Here is a 15,522-nt window from a genome sequence, read left to right as displayed (position 1 = left end):
AGCCCCTACCTCCTCCTACCTCCCTATTCTCCAGCCATGCCTCCTCCTACCTCCCTATTCTCCAGCCCTGCCTCCCTGTACCTCCCTATTCTCCAGCCCTGCCTCCTCCTACCTCCCTATTCTCCAGCCCTGTCTCCTCCTTCCTCCCTATTCTCCAGCCCCTGCCTCCTCAAATCAGATGGAGTGTTGAGTCTCTGTTCCTCCTCCCATAATGTGTTCTTTGTCAATGGGAGACAGCCAGGAGTAGTTGAGACCCACAGAGGAATGTGTTGTGCATCTTAGCAGATCTTTCTCTAGTTGATGATCTCTGCTGCTATCAGGTGAGTCTGTGTTGTTGACGCCAGCTGTGTCAGAGGAGAGGAATTTATGTCTGGGGGTTTCAAGTTTAGTCAGTGGGTCTGGAAATGGTGTGTTATGTGAGGAGGTAGAACAGTAGAACAGAACAGGAGAGGACAGTAGAACAGAACAGTAGAGGACAGTAGAACAGTAGAACAGAACAGAAGAGGACAGTAGAACAGTAGAACAGAACAGAAGAGGACAGTAGAACAGTAGAACAGAACAGAAGAGGACGGTAGAACAGAAGAGGACGGTAGAACAGAAGAGGACGGTAGAACAGAACAGAAGAGGACAGTAGAACAGTAGAACAGAACAGAAGAGGACAGTAGAACAGAACAGAACAGGACAGTAGAACAGAACAGAAGAGGACAGTAGAACAGTAGAACAGAACAGAAGAGGACAGTAGAACAGAACAGAACAGAACAGTAGAACAGAACAGGACAGTAGAACAGAACAGAAGAGAACAGTAGAACAGAACAGGACAGTAGAACAGTAGAACAGAACAGGACAGTAGAACAGAACAGAAGAGGAGAGTAGAACAGTAGAACAGAACAGAAGAGGACAGTAGAACAGTAGAACAGAACAGAAGAGGACAGTAGAACAGAACAGAACAGGACAGTAGAACAGAACAGAAGAGGACAGTAGAACAGAAGAGGACAGTAGAAAAGTAGAACAGAACAGGACAGTAGAACAGAACAGAAGAGGACAGTAGAACAGTAGAACAGAACAGAAGAGGACAGTAGAGCAGAAGAGGACAGTAGAACAGTAGAACAGTAGAGCAGAAGAGGACAGTAGAACAGTAGAACAGAACAGAAGAGGACAGGTACGTATATGTTTGTTGCACTAGATAGGGAATAGGGGGCCATTTGGGACACAACCCCTGTATCGGCCTGACTGTGGTGGCCTGACTGTGGTGGCCTGACTGTGGTGGCCTGACTGTGGTGGTCTGACTGTGGTGGCCTGACTGTGGTGGCCTGACTGTGGTGGTCTGACCGTGGTGGTCTGACCGTGGTGGTCTGACCGTGGTGGCCTGACTGTGGTGGCCTGACTGTGGTGGTCTGACTGTGGTGGCCTGACTGTGGTGGCCTGACTGTGGTGGCCTGACTGTGGTGGCCTGACTGTGGTGGTCTGACTGTGGTGGTCTGACTGTGGTGGTCTGACTGTGGTGGTCTGACTGTGGTGGCCTGACTGTGGTGGCCTGACTGTGGTGGTCTGACTGTGGTGGTCTGACTGTTGTGGTCTGACTGTGGTGGTCTGACTGTGGTGTGTCTGTCCATCCTGTTGTATCTTTGTCTGTCCGTCTGTCAATCTGTCCTTATTTATCCGTCCGTCCGTCTGTCGGTGTCTTTTTGTCCGTCCGTCTGTCCTTATGCATCTTTCTGTCTGTGTCTTCCTGTCTGTCTCTGACTGATCTCTCGGTAAGAAAATACCTCAATCAGTTCTCTAACCTCTGAAATCCCCCCACCCAGTGCTCCTAAATTATTTGTAAATAAATAACTTATATTGGTTCATGTTGTGCTTTTCTTGTGTTGTTCCAATGCCTGTTCAGTAATGATTGAGGCTTGTACCTTTTCAGGTGGTTATGTTTAGGTCTTCCTGTGCTCTTACAGAAACAAAACACAGTGCAACATGACAAGCAGAATGTCATCGAACAGCCTCTCTGTCCGTCCGTCCGTCCGTCCGTCCGTCCGTCATTGTCTGTCTGTCTGTCTGTCTGTCTGTCTGTCTGTCTGTCTGTCTGTCCCTCCCTCCGTCCGTCATTGTCTGTCTTCCTGGCTGTCTATCTGTGTCTGTCTGTCTGTCTGTCTGTCTGTCTGTCTGTCTGTCTGTCTGTCTGTCTGTCTGTCTGTCTGTCTGTCTGTCTGTCTGTCTGTCTGTCTGTCTGTCTGTCTGTCTGTCTGTCTGTCTGCCCTCCTGGCTGCCTGTCTGTCTGCCTGTCTTCCTGGCTGTGTCTGTCTGTCTGTACTCCTGACTATCTGCCTTCCTGCCTGTCTGTCTGCCTGTCTGTCCTCCTGGCTGCCTGTCTGTCTGTCTGTCTGTCTGTCTGTCTGTCTGTCTGTCTGTCTGTCTGTCTGTCTGTCTGTCTGTCTGTCTGTCTGTCTGTCTGTCTGTCTGTCTGTCTGTCCTCCTGGCTGCCTGTCTGTCTGCCTTCCTTGCTGCCTGTCTGTCTGCCTGTCTGTCTGTCTTCCTGTCTGCCTGTCTATCATAGATGATGTAACAGATCAAGCATTAACAGAACCAGGTCATATAGAGTCATAAACCAATGACAGTAGTTCACAAAGTGTTAACTCTGTTTAACCCCAGTAGACCTTAACCCTCGTAGCTGTCAGGCTGGCTGACCATCAGGAGAGCTGTTACAGTGTGTGTGTTGTTTGCGGTGTTGTCAAGCACTTACAGTGGCTTGCAAAAGTATTCGCCCCCCTTGGCATTTTTCCTATTTTGTTGCCGTACAACCTGGAATTAAAATAGATTTTGGGGGTGGTTGATTTACACATGCCCACCACTTTGAAGAAGCAACATATTTGTTATTGCGAAACAAACAAGAAATAAGACAAAAAAAACTGAAAACTTGAACGTGCATAACTATTCATTCCCCCCCCCCCCAAAGTCAATACTTTATAGAGCCACCTTTTGCAGCAATTACAGCTACAAGTCTCTTGGGGTATGTCTCTATAAGCTTGGCAAATTTAGCCACTGGGATTTTTGCCCATTCTTCAAGGCAAAACTGCTCCAGCTCTTTCAAATTGGATGGGTTCCGCTGATGTACAGCAATTTTAAGTAATACCACATATTCTCAATTGGATTGAGGTCAGTGCTTTGACTAGGCCATTCCAAAACATTTAAATGTTTCCCCTTAAACCACTCGAGTGTTGCTTTAGCAGTATGCTTAGGGTCATTGTCCTGCAGGAAGGTGAACCTCATTCCTTAAATTCTGACCAGTTTCCCAGTACCTGCTGTTGAAGAACATCCCCACAGCATGATGCTGCCACCACCATGCTTATCTGGTAGGATGGTGTTCTCGGAGTGATGAGAGGTGTTGGGTTTGCACCAGACATAGCGCTTTCCTTGATGGCCAAAAAGCTACATTTTAGCCTCATCTGACCAGAGTACCTTCTTCCATATGTTTGGGGAGTCTCCCACATATCTTTTGGCGAACACCAAACAAGTTTGCTTATTTTTGTCTTTAAGCAATGGCTTTTTTTCTGGCCACTCTTCCGTAAAGCCAGGTCTGTGCCCACAGTTCGAGCTTCTACTTTTAAAAATCCACCTTCCCAGAAATAAGTCTCTTACTGTTGCACTTGCTATAGACCCCCCTCAGCCCCCAGCTGTGCCCTTGACACCATATGTGGATTAATTGCCCCCCATTTATCTTCAGAGTTTGTACTGTTAGGTGATCTAAACTGGGATATGCTTAACACCCCAGCTGTCCTACAATCTAAGCTAGATTCCCTCAATCTCACACAAATTATCAAGGAACCTACCAGGTACAACCCTAAATCCGTAAACACGGGCACCCTCATAGATATCATCCTGACCAACCTGCCCTATTAAATACACCTCTGCTGTCTTCAACCAGGGACTCAGCGATCAAGGCCTCATTGCCTGCATCCGTAATGGGTCCGCGGTCAAACGACCAGCCCTCATCACTGTCAAACTCTCCCTAAAACATTTCAGCGAGCAGGCCCGGGTATCCTGGAAGGATATTGACCTCATTCCATCAGTAGAGGATACCTGGTTATTCTTTAAAACTGCCTTGCTCACCATCTTTAAAAAAAAAGCATGCCCCAATCAAAAAAATGTAGAACTAAGAACAGATATGGCCCTTGGTTCACTCCAGACTTGACTACCCTTGACCAGCACAAAAACATCCTGTGTCGTACTGCATTAGCATCGAATAGACCCCGTGATATGCAACTTTTCAGGGAAGATAGGAACCAATATAAACGGGCAGTTAGGAAAGCAAAAGCTAGCTTTTTCAAACAGAAATTTGCATCCTGTAGTACAAACTCCAAAAGTTTTGGGACACTGTAAAATCCATGGAGAATAAGAGCACGTCCTCCCAGCTGCCCACTGCACTGAGGCTAGGAAACACTGTCACCACCGATAAATCTACGATAATCGAGAATTTCAATAATCATTTTTCTACGGCTGGCCATGCTTTCCACCTGGCTACCCCTACCCCGGTCAACAGCTCTGTACCCCCACAGCAACTTGCCCAAGCCTCCACCATTCCTCCTTCACCCAAATCTAGCTGATGTTCTGAAAGAGATGCAAAATCTGGACACTTACAAATCAGCCGGGCTAGATAATCTAGACCCTCTCTAAAATTATCCGCCGCAATTGTTGCAATCCCAATAAGGCAAATGTGATAACTAAGTGGCTCGGGGAACAAAACATCGATATTTTGGGTCCATGGCCAGGAAACTCCCCAGACCTTAATCCCATTGAGAATTTGTGGTCAATCCTCAAGAGGCGGGTGGACAAACAAAACCCCACAAATTCTGACAAACTCCAAGCCTTGATTATGCAAGAATGGGCTGCCATCAGTCAGGATGTGGCCCAGAAGTTAATTGACAACATGCCAGGGCAGATTGCAGAGTTCTTGAAAAAGAAGGGTCAACACTGCAAAGAAAGAAAGAAAGAAAGAAAGAAAGAAAGAAAGAAAGAAAGAAAGAAAGAAAGAAAGAAAGAAAGAAAGAAAGAAAGAAATAAATAAATAGAGAGAGCATACTTAAATTCACACAGGACACTGGAGAAATACTTCAGATATAACAGACTGACCCTAGCCCCCCGACACATAAACTACTGCAGCATAAATACTGGAGGCTGAGACAGGAGGGGTCAGGAGACACTGTGGCCCCATCCGATGATAGCCCCGGACAGGGCCAACAGGCAGGATATAACCCCAGCCACTTTGCCAAAGCACAGCCCCCACACCACTAGAGGGATACCTTAAACCACCAACTTTCCATCCTGAGATAAGGCCGAGTATAGCCCACAAAGATCTCCGCCACGGCACAACCCAAGGGGTTGAAGATATCCCTGGTCATCCCTACTGCCTCTGATCTGGAGGACTCACTAAACAGAGAACATCCCTGGTCATCCCTACTGCCTCTGATCTGGAGGAATCACTAAACAGAGAACATCCCTGGTCATCCCTACTGCCTCTGATCTAGAGGACTCACTAAACACCAATGCTTTGTTTTTAAATTATGTCTGAGTGTTGGAGTGTGACCCTGTCTATCTGTACATTTAAAAAAAATTAAAAATGGTGCCATTTGGTTTCCTTAATAAAATTAATATATTTATTTTATTTTCAATTTATCTACTACATTTACTTTTGATACTTCAATATATTTAAAACCAAATACTTTTAGACTTTTACTCAATTAGTATTTTACTGGGTGACTTTCACTTTTACATTTTTCTATTAAGGGATCTTTACTTTTACTCAAGTATGACAATTGGGTACTTTTTCCACCTGTGTGTGTGTGTGTGTGTGTGTGTGTGTGTGTGTGTGTGTGTGTGTGTGTGTGTGTGTGTGTGTGTGTGTGTGTGTGTGTGTGTGTGTGTGTGTGTGTGTGTGTGTGTGTAACCACTTCCAATGTGTGCATCTTTGTTTCAGCTTCCAGAGAGTTATCTGAAGACATCCCTGGGTTCCTGCATCAAACACAACTACAAACATTTCTATACAGGAGGTGGGTATCATTTCTATACAGGAGGTGGGTATCATTCCTATACAGGAGGTGGGTATCATTTCTATACAGGAGGTGGGTATCATTTCTATACAGGAGGTGAGTATCATTCCTATACAGGAGGTGGGTGTCATTCCTATACAGGAGGCAGGTATCATTTCTATACAGGAGGTGGGTATCATTTCTATATAGGAGGTGGGTATCATTCCTATACAGGAGGTGGGTATCATTCCTACACAGGAGGTGGGTATCATTCCTATACAGGAGGTGGGTATCATTCCTATACAGGAGGTAGGTATCATTCCTATACAGGAGGTGAGTATCATTTCTATACAGGAGGTGGGTATCATTTCAACACAGGAGGTGGGTATCATTCCTATACAGGAGGTGAGTATCATTTCTATACAAGAGGTGGGTATCATTCCTACACAGGAGGTAGGTATCATTCCTATACAGGAGGTGAGTATCATTTCTATACAGGAGGTGAGTATCATTTCTATACAGGAGGTGAGTATAATTTCTATACAGGAGGTGAGTATCATTTCTATACAGGAGGTGGGTATCATTTCTATACAGGAGGTGGGTATCATTCCTATACAGGAGGAGGGTATCATTCCTACACAGGAGGTAGGTTGAGATGCTATGAGTAAGATTATAGATAACACCCAACATTAGCCTGGTCACAGATCTGTTTGTGCTGTCAAGTCAACTGACTCTTTAGCGAACCAGAGGACAGGGTAAGATTGTTCCAGCATTGGGAGGGGGAAGAGAGCAGCGTGGGGCAGTGAGGAAATAATCAGACTGGGGGAGAGTCTCTCTGGAAGAAACCGGGACCGAGGTTTGAGGGGGTCCCCCCCCCACAGTAACCCTATTGTCTGTTACAATTGACCGGGACATTTTGTGGCATACTGCCCTATTAAAGAAGAGCCAATGCAATGTAACCTCAGTGAAACAGAAGAAACTGATATATTGTATGCATGTCCTGTGGTAACCGCTGTACTTGAAAGACCAAGAAACTAACGTATGTGCATGGTGAAGGTTGAAGGGAAAGAGGTTGCAGCCCTGCTTGATTCCGGCAGTATGTCAACCTTGGTCGTTGCAAACCTAGTGCCGACTCATAAACTAGATGCAAGTCAGGATACCCGCTTGTACCCTACGGTCTTAGTGAGCATACAAACTGAGGACGGGCTGCTGGATTATGAAGATGGCGTGGTCCAGAAGATGGCATATGATATAATACTGGGTAGATATTTTCCTAACTTAGCGAGGTTTAGGCCAAAAGAATAGCATATTTGAGAAGCCCGACACCCCTGACCAAGCAGGAAGTAACATGTAGCCCTCAACTAAAGCCAAGAAAAGAGAAGGTCTCCCACGGACCTCACAGGTGCTAGTAGGGGAGGATGAGGAAGAAGGGTCAGACCACGTCAATAACGGGCAGCCTGGTACTAGTCGGGTCGGGGTCCATCTAGATCCAGAGGGCGACAATCTAGAACCAACAGACCTGGCAGGGTCCCTGACTAATTTGGGGACGGCCCAGAACCAGGATCCAACCCAGCAGCAAGTCGGAGCAGATGTGCAAGTCGTAGATGGTACCCCCATGTATGATAGGACGATGCCTAATAGTTTAACCCACTTCATCATGAAAAAGGGTTTGGGATACAGTGTCTCAAAAAATAAGGGTTGATGTGGTGGAACAGTTGTTGGTCCCCACCCGGTACCGAAGAACAGTACTGGACGTAGCTCATGGGCATATTCTGGGGGGGACACCTTGGTATCGATAAAACCCGAGACCGGATTGTGAGGAGGTTTTACTGGCCAGGAATTCAGGCTGAGGTGGCTCGACATTGTGGAGAGTTCCCCGACTGCCAGTTAACAGCTCACCGACCAGCTGTTAGTGCCTGTTAGTGCCACTCCCCATAATCAAAATGCCATTTGAGAGGATAGCGAAGGATATAGTGGGTCCGCTACCCAAATCTGCAAGAGGTTACCAATACATTCTGGTCATCCTAAATTATGCCACTCGCTACCCAGAAGCCATTCCCCTTCGGATGATGTTTTCCAAAAATATCGCCAAGGAATTAGTGCTCCTGTTCACCAGGGTAGGGATTCCAAAGGAGAGCCTTACTGACCAGGGGACCCCCTTTATGTTCCACCTTATGGTGGACCTTTGTAAGATGTGGCAGGTGAAACAGTTGAGGACATTGGTTTACCATCCGCAGACGGACGGGATGGTAGAGAGATTCAACCTCACCCTGAAGTCAATGCTCAGGAAGGTAATTGATAAGGGTGGTTAAAACCGGCTCTGACCAGCTACTAGTTAACATCTGTGACTAGTGCAAGGCTAGTGCAAGGCTCTGACCAGCTACCAGTTAACATCTGTCACTAGTGCAAGGCTCTGACCAGCTACTGGTTAACGTCTGTCACTAGTGCAGGGCTGTTATACCCAATTCCCAGAGCCCAGTGTCCACAGGTTTTTACTCTTTCGATGCACTTGATTGATCAATTAAGGTCGTCAATTAGTTAGGATCTCCCCTCACCTGGTTGTCTCAGTCTTAATTGATTAGTTAAGATCTCACCTGGTTGTCTAGGTCTTAATTGACTAGTTAGGAACTCACCTGGTTGTCTAGGTCTTAATTGACTAGTTAGGAACTCACCTGGTTGTCTAGGTCTTAATTTGATTAGTTAAGAACTCACCTGGTTGTCTTGGTCTTAATTGATTAGTTAAGAACTCACCTGGTTGTCTAGGTCTTAATTGATTAGTTAAGAACTCACCTGGTTGTCTAGGTCTTAATTGATTAGTTAGGAACTCACCTGGTTGTCTTGGTCTTAATTGGTTTGTTAGGAACTCACCTGGTTGTCTAGGTCTTAAATCCTAGTGTAACTCCAGTAGATTATACCCTAGTGTAACTCCTGTAGTTTATATCCTAGTGTAACTCCAGTAGTTTATATCCTAGTGTAACTCCAGTAGTTTATATCCTAGTGTAACTCCGATCGTTTTATAGTGTAACTCCAGCAGTTTATATCCTAGTGTAACTCCAGTAGTTTAAATGTAACTCCAGTAGTGTTATAGTGTCACTCCAGTAGTTTATAGTGTAACTCCAGTAGTTTATATCCTAGTGTAACTCCAGCAGTTTATATCCTAGTGTAACTCCAGTAGTTTATATCCCAGTGTAACTCCAGTAGTTTATATCCCAGTGTAACTCCAGTCGTTTATATCCTAGTGTAACTCCAGTAGTTTATATCCTAGTGTAACTCCAGTAGTTTATATCCCAGTGTAACTCCAGTAGTATATATCCCAGTGTAACTCCAGTAGTATATATCCTAGTGTAACTCCAGTAGTTTATAGTGTAACTCCAGTAGTTTATATCCTAGTGTAACTCCTGTAGTTTATATCCTAGTATAACTCCAGTAGTTTTATAGTGTAACTCCAGTACTTTATATCCTAGTTTAACCCCAGTAGTTTATAGTGTAACTCCAGTAGTTTTATAGTGTAACTCCAGTACTTTATATCCTAGTGTAACTCCACTAGTTTATATCCTAGTGTAACTCCATTTGTTTTATATCCTAGTGTAACTCCAGTAGTTTATAGTGTAACTCCAATAGTTTTTATCCTATTGTAACTCCAGTAGTTTATAGTGTAACTCCAGTAGTTTATATCCTAGTGTAACAACAGTAGTTTATATCCTAGTGTAACTCCAGTAGTTTATATCCTAGTGTTTCTCCAGTAGTTTATATCCTAGTGTAACTCCAGTAGTTTATATCCTATTGTATCTCCAGTAGTTTATATCCTAGTGTTTCTCCAGTAGTTTATGTCCTAGTGTAACTCCAGTAGTTTATATCCTATTGTATCTCCAGTAGTTTATATCCTAGTGTAACTCCAGTAGTTTAAATGTAACTCCAGTAGTGTTATAGTGTCACTCCAGTAGTTTATAGTGTAACTCCAGTAGTTTATATCCTAGTGTAACTCCAGCAGTTTATATCCTAGTGTAACTCCAGTAGTTTATATCCCAGTGTAACTCCAGTAGTTTATATCCCAGTGTAACTCCAGTCGTTTATATCCTAGTGTAACTCCAGTAGTTTATATCCTAGTGTAACTCCAGTAGTTTATATCCCAGTGTAACTCCAGTAGTATATATCCCAGTGTAACTCCAGTAGTATATATCCTAGTGTAACTCCAGTAGTTTATAGTGTAACTCCAGTAGTTTATATCCTAGTGTAACTCCTGTAGTTTATATCCTAGTATAACTCCAGTAGTTTTATATTGTAACTCCAGTACTTTATATCCTAGTTTAACCCCAGTAGTTTATAGTGTAACTCCAGTAGTTTTATAGTGTAACTCCAGTACTTTATATCCTAGTGTAACTCCACTAGTTTATATCCTAGTGTAACTCCAGTTGTTTTATATCCTAGTGTAACTCCAGTAGTTTATAGTGTAACTCCAATAGTTTTTATCCTATTGTAACTCCAGTAGTTTATAGTGTAACTCCAGTAGTTTATATCCTAGTGTAACAACAGTAGTTTATATCCTAGTGTAACTCCAGTAGTTTATATCCTAGTGTTTCTCCAGTAGTTTATATCCTAGTGTAACTCCAGTAGTTTATATCCTATTGTATCTCCAGTAGTTTATATCCTAGTGTTTCTCCAGTAGTTTAAATCCTAGTGTAACTCCAGTAGTTTATATCCTAGTGTAACTCCAGTAGTTTATATCCTAGTGTAACTCCAGTAGTTTATATCCTAGTGTAACTCTAGTAGTTTATAGCCTAGTGTAACTCCAATAGTTTTATAGTATAACTCCTGTAGTTTATTTCCTAGTGTAACTCCAGTAGTTTATAGTGTATCTCCAGTAGTTTATATCCTAGTGTAACTCCAGTAGTTTATATCCTAGTGTAACTCCAGTACTTTTATAGTGTAACTCCAGTAGTTTATAGTGTAACTCCAGTAGTTTATATCCTAGTGTAACTCCAGTAGTTTATATCCTAGAGTAACTCCAGTAGTTTATATCCTAGTGTAACTCCAGTAGTTTATATCCTAGTGTAACTCCAGTAGTTTATATCCTAGTGTAACTCCAGTAGTTTATATCCTAGTGTTTCTCCAGTAGTTTATATCCTAGTGTAACTCCAGTAGTTTATATCCTATTGTATCTCCAGTAGTTTATATCCTAGTGTAACTCCAGTAGTTTATATCCTAGTGTAACTCCAGTACTTTTATAGTGTAACTCCAGTAGTTTATAGTGTAACTCCAGCAGTTGATATCCTAGTGTAACTCCAGTAGTTTATATCCCAGTGTAACTCCAGTAGTTTATATCCCAGTGTAACTCCAGTCGTTTATATCCTAGTTTAACTCCAGTAGTTTATATCCTAGTGTAACTCCAGTAGTTTATATCCCAGTGTAACTCCAGTAGTATATATCCCAGTGTAACTCCAGTAGTTTATATCCTAGTGTAACTCCAGTAGTTTATAGTGTAACTCCAGTAGTTTATATCCTAGTGTACCTCCTGTAGTTTATATCCTAGTATAACTCCAGTAGTTTTATAGTGTAACTCCAGTACTTTATATCCTAGTTTAACTCCAGTAGTTTATAGTGTAACTCCAGTAGTTTTATAGTGTAACTCCAGTACTTTATATCCTAGTGTAACTCCAGTAGTTTATATCCTAGTGTAACTCCAGTAGTTTATAGTGTATCTCCAGTAGTTTATATCCTAGTGTAACTCCAGTAGTTTATATCCTAGTGTAACTCCAGTACTTTTATAGTGTAACTCCAGTAGTTTATAGTGTAACTCCAGTAGTTTATATCCTAGTGTAACTCCAGTAGTTTATATCCTAGTGTAACTCCAGTAGTTTATAGTGTAACACCAGTAGTTTATATCCCAGTGTATATCCAGTAGTTTCTAGTGTAACTCCAGTAGTTTATATCCTAGTGTAACTCCAGTAGTTTTATAGTGTAACTCCAGTAGTTTTATAGTGTAACTCCAGTAGTTTATATCCTAGTGTAACTCCAGTAGTTTATATCCTAGTGTAACTCCAGTAGTTTTATAGTGTAACTCCAGTAGTTTTATAGTGTAACTCCAGTAGTTTATATCCTATTGTAACTCCAGTAGTTTATATCCTATTGTAACTCCAGTAGTTTATATCCTATTGTAACTCCAGTAGTTTATATCCTAGTGTAACTCCAGTAGTTTATATCCTAGTGTATCTCCAGTAGTTTATATCCTAGTGTAACTCCAGTAGTTTATATCCTAGTGTAACTCCAGTAGATTATACCCTAGTGTAACTCCTGTAGTTTATATCCTAGTGTAACTCCAGTAGTTTATATCCTAGTGTAACTCCAGTGGTTTATATCCTAGTGTAACTCCGATCGATTTATAGTGTAACTCCAGTAGTTTATATCCTAGTGTAACTCCAGTAGTTTAAATGTAACTCCAGTAGTTTTATAGTGTCACTCCAGTAGTTTATAGTGTAACTCCAGTAGTTTATATCCTAGTGTAACTCCAGCAGTTGATATCCTAGTGTAACTCCAGTAGTTTATATCCCAGTGTAACTCCAGTAGTTTATATCCCAGTGTAACTCCAGTCGTTTATATCCTAGTTTAACTCCAGTAGTTTATATCCTAGTGTAACTCCAGTAGTTTATATCCCAGTGTAACTCCAGTAGTATATATCCCAGTGTAACTCCACTAGTTTATATCCTAGTGTAACTCCAGTTGTTTTATATCCTAGTGTAACTCCAGTAGTTTATAGTGTAACTCCAATAGTTTTTATCCTATTGTAACTCCAGTAGTTTATAGTGTAACTCCAGTAGTTTATATCCTAGTGTAACAACAGTAGTTTATATCCTAGTGTAACTCCAGTAGTTTATATCCTAGTGTTTCTCCAGTAGTTTATATCCTAGTGTAACTCCAGTAGTTTATATCCTATTGTATCTCCAGTAGTTTATATCCTAGTGTTTCTCCAGTAGTTTAAATCCTAGAGTAACTCCAGTAGTTTATATCCTAGTGTAACTCCAGTAGTTTATATCCTAGTGTAACTCCAGTAGTTTATATCCTAGTGTAACTCTAGTAGTTTATAGCCTAGTGTAACTCCAATAGTTTTATAGTATAACTCCTGTAGTTTATTTCCTAGTGTAACTCCAGTAGTTTATAGTGTATCTCCAGTAGTTTATATCCTAGTGTAACTCCAGTAGTTTATATCCTAGTGTAACTCCAGTACTTTTATAGTGTAACTCCAGTAGTTTATAGTGTAACTCCAGTAGTTTATATCCTAGTGTAACTCCAGTAGTTTATATCCTAGAGTAACTCCAGTAGTTTATATCCTAGTGTAACTCCAGTAGTTTATATCCTAGTGTAACTCCAGTAGTTTATATCCTAGTGTAACTCCAGTAGTTTATATCCTAGTGTTTCTCCAGTAGTTTATATCCTAGTGTAACTCCAGTAGTTTATATCCTATTGTATCTCCAGTAGTTTATATCCTAGTGTAACTCCAGTAGTTTATATCCTAGTGTAACTCCAGTACTTTTATAGTGTAACTCCAGTAGTTTATAGTGTAACTCCAGCAGTTGATATCCTAGTGTAACTCCAGTAGTTTATATCCCAGTGTAACTCCAGTAGTTTATATCCCAGTGTAACTCCAGTCGTTTATATCCTAGTTTAACTCCAGTAGTTTATATCCTAGTGTAACTCCAGTAGTTTATATCCCAGTGTAACTCCAGTAGTATATATCCCAGTGTAACTCCAGTAGTTTATATCCTAGTGTAACTCCAGTAGTTTATAGTGTAACTCCAGTAGTTTATATCCTAGTGTACCTCCTGTAGTTTATATCCTAGTATAACTCCAGTAGTTTTATAGTGTAACTCCAGTACTTTATATCCTAGTTTAACTCCAGTAGTTTATAGTGTAACTCCAGTAGTTTTATAGTGTAACTCCAGTACTTTATATCCTAGTGTAACTCCAGTAGTTTATATCCTAGTGTAACTCCAGTAGTTTATAGTGTATCTCCAGTAGTTTATATCCTAGTGTAACTCCAGTAGTTTATATCCTAGTGTAACTCCAGTACTTTTATAGTGTAACTCCAGTAGTTTATAGAGTAACTCCAGTAGTTTATATCCTAGTGTAACTCCAGTAGTTTATATCCTAGTGTAACTCCAGTAGTTTATAGTGTAACACCAGTAGTTTATATCCCAGTGTATATCCAGTAGTTTCTAGTGTAACTCCAGTAGTTTATATCCTAGTGTAACTCCAGTAGTTTTATAGTGTAACTCCAGTAGTTTTATAGTGTAACTCCAGTAGTTTATATCCTAGTGTAACTCCAGTAGTTTATATCCTAGTGTAACTCCAGTAGTTTTATAGTGTAACTCATGTAGTTTTATAGTGTAACTCCAGTAGTTTATATCCTATTGTAACTCCAGTAGTTTATATCCTATTGTAACTCCAGTAGTTTATATCCTATTGTAACTCCAGTAGTTTATATCCTAGTGTAACTCCAGTAGTTTATATCCTAGTGTATCTCCAGTAGTTTATATCCTAGTGTAACTCCAGTAGTTTATATCCTAGTGTAACTCCAGTAGATTATACCCTAGTGTAACTCCTGTAGTTTATATCCTAGTGTAACTCCAGTAGTTTATATCCTAGTGTAACTCCAGTGGTTTATATCCTAGTGTAACTCCGATCGATTTATAGTGTAACTCCAGTAGTTTATATCCTAGTGTAACTCCAGTAGTTTAAATGTAACTCCAGTAGTTTTATAGTGTCACTCCAGTAGTTTATAGTGTAACTCCAGTAGTTTATATCCTAGTGTAACTCCAGCAGTTGATATCCTAGTGTAACTCCAGTAGTTTATATCCCAGTGTAACTCCAGTAGTTTATATCCCAGTGTAACTCCAGTCGTTTATATCCTAGTTTAACTCCAGTAGTTTATATCCTAGTGTAACTCCAGTAGTTTATATCCCAGTGTAACTCCAGTAGTATATATCCCAGTGTAACTCCAGTAGTTTATATCCTAGTGTAACTCCAGTAGTTTATAGTATAACTCCTGTAGTTTATATCCTAGTTTAACTCCAGTAGTTTATAGTGTAACTCCAGTAGTTTTATAGTGTAACTCCAGTACTTTATATCCTAGTGTAACTCCAGTAGTTTATATCCTAGTGTAACTCCAGTTTTTTTATATCCTAGTGTAACTCCAGTAGTTTATAGTGTAACTCCAGTAGTTTATAGTGTAACTCCAATAGTTTTTATCCTATTGTAACTCCAGTAGTGTATAGTGTAACTCCAGTAGTTTATATCCTAGTGTAACTCCAGTAGTTTATATCCTAGTGTAACTCCAGTAGTTTATATCCTAGTGTAACTCCAATAGTTTTATAGAATAACTCCTGTAGTTTATTTCCTAGTGTAACTCCAGTAGTTTATAGTGTATCTCCAGTAGTTAATATCCTAGTGTTTCTCCAGTAGTTTATATCCTAGTGTTTCTCCAGTAGTTTATATCCTAGTGTAACTCCAGTAG

At 41.1% G+C, this 15,522-nt stretch overlaps 1 protein-coding gene across 2 annotated transcripts in view; it reads left to right on the top strand.

Annotated features, from left to right (window-relative positions):
• Positions 1 to 188: 188 nt before the first annotated feature.
• The window catches only part of bat1 (HLA-B associated transcript 1), a 239,063-nt gene continuing 223,729 nt past the window's right edge, over positions 189 to 15,522 (top strand). The window contains exons 1-2 of one of the 2 annotated variants that reach the window (XM_045707951.2): positions 189 to 320; positions 5,963 to 6,035. The gene's annotated coding sequence lies outside the window, so the exon portion shown is untranslated. The remainder of the gene's footprint in view (positions 321 to 5,962; positions 6,036 to 15,522) is intronic. The other variant, XM_082969291.1, reaches the window with a different exon arrangement.

This window comes from Salmo salar, chromosome 26, assembly GCF_965601325.2.
Source record: "Salmo salar chromosome 26, fSalSal1, whole genome shotgun sequence".
In the NCBI taxonomy this organism is placed as follows: Eukaryota; Metazoa; Chordata; class Actinopteri; order Salmoniformes; family Salmonidae; genus Salmo; species Salmo salar.
Note: the sequence above shows the minus strand (reverse complement) of the source record. Positions and strands in the feature narration are given on the sequence as shown.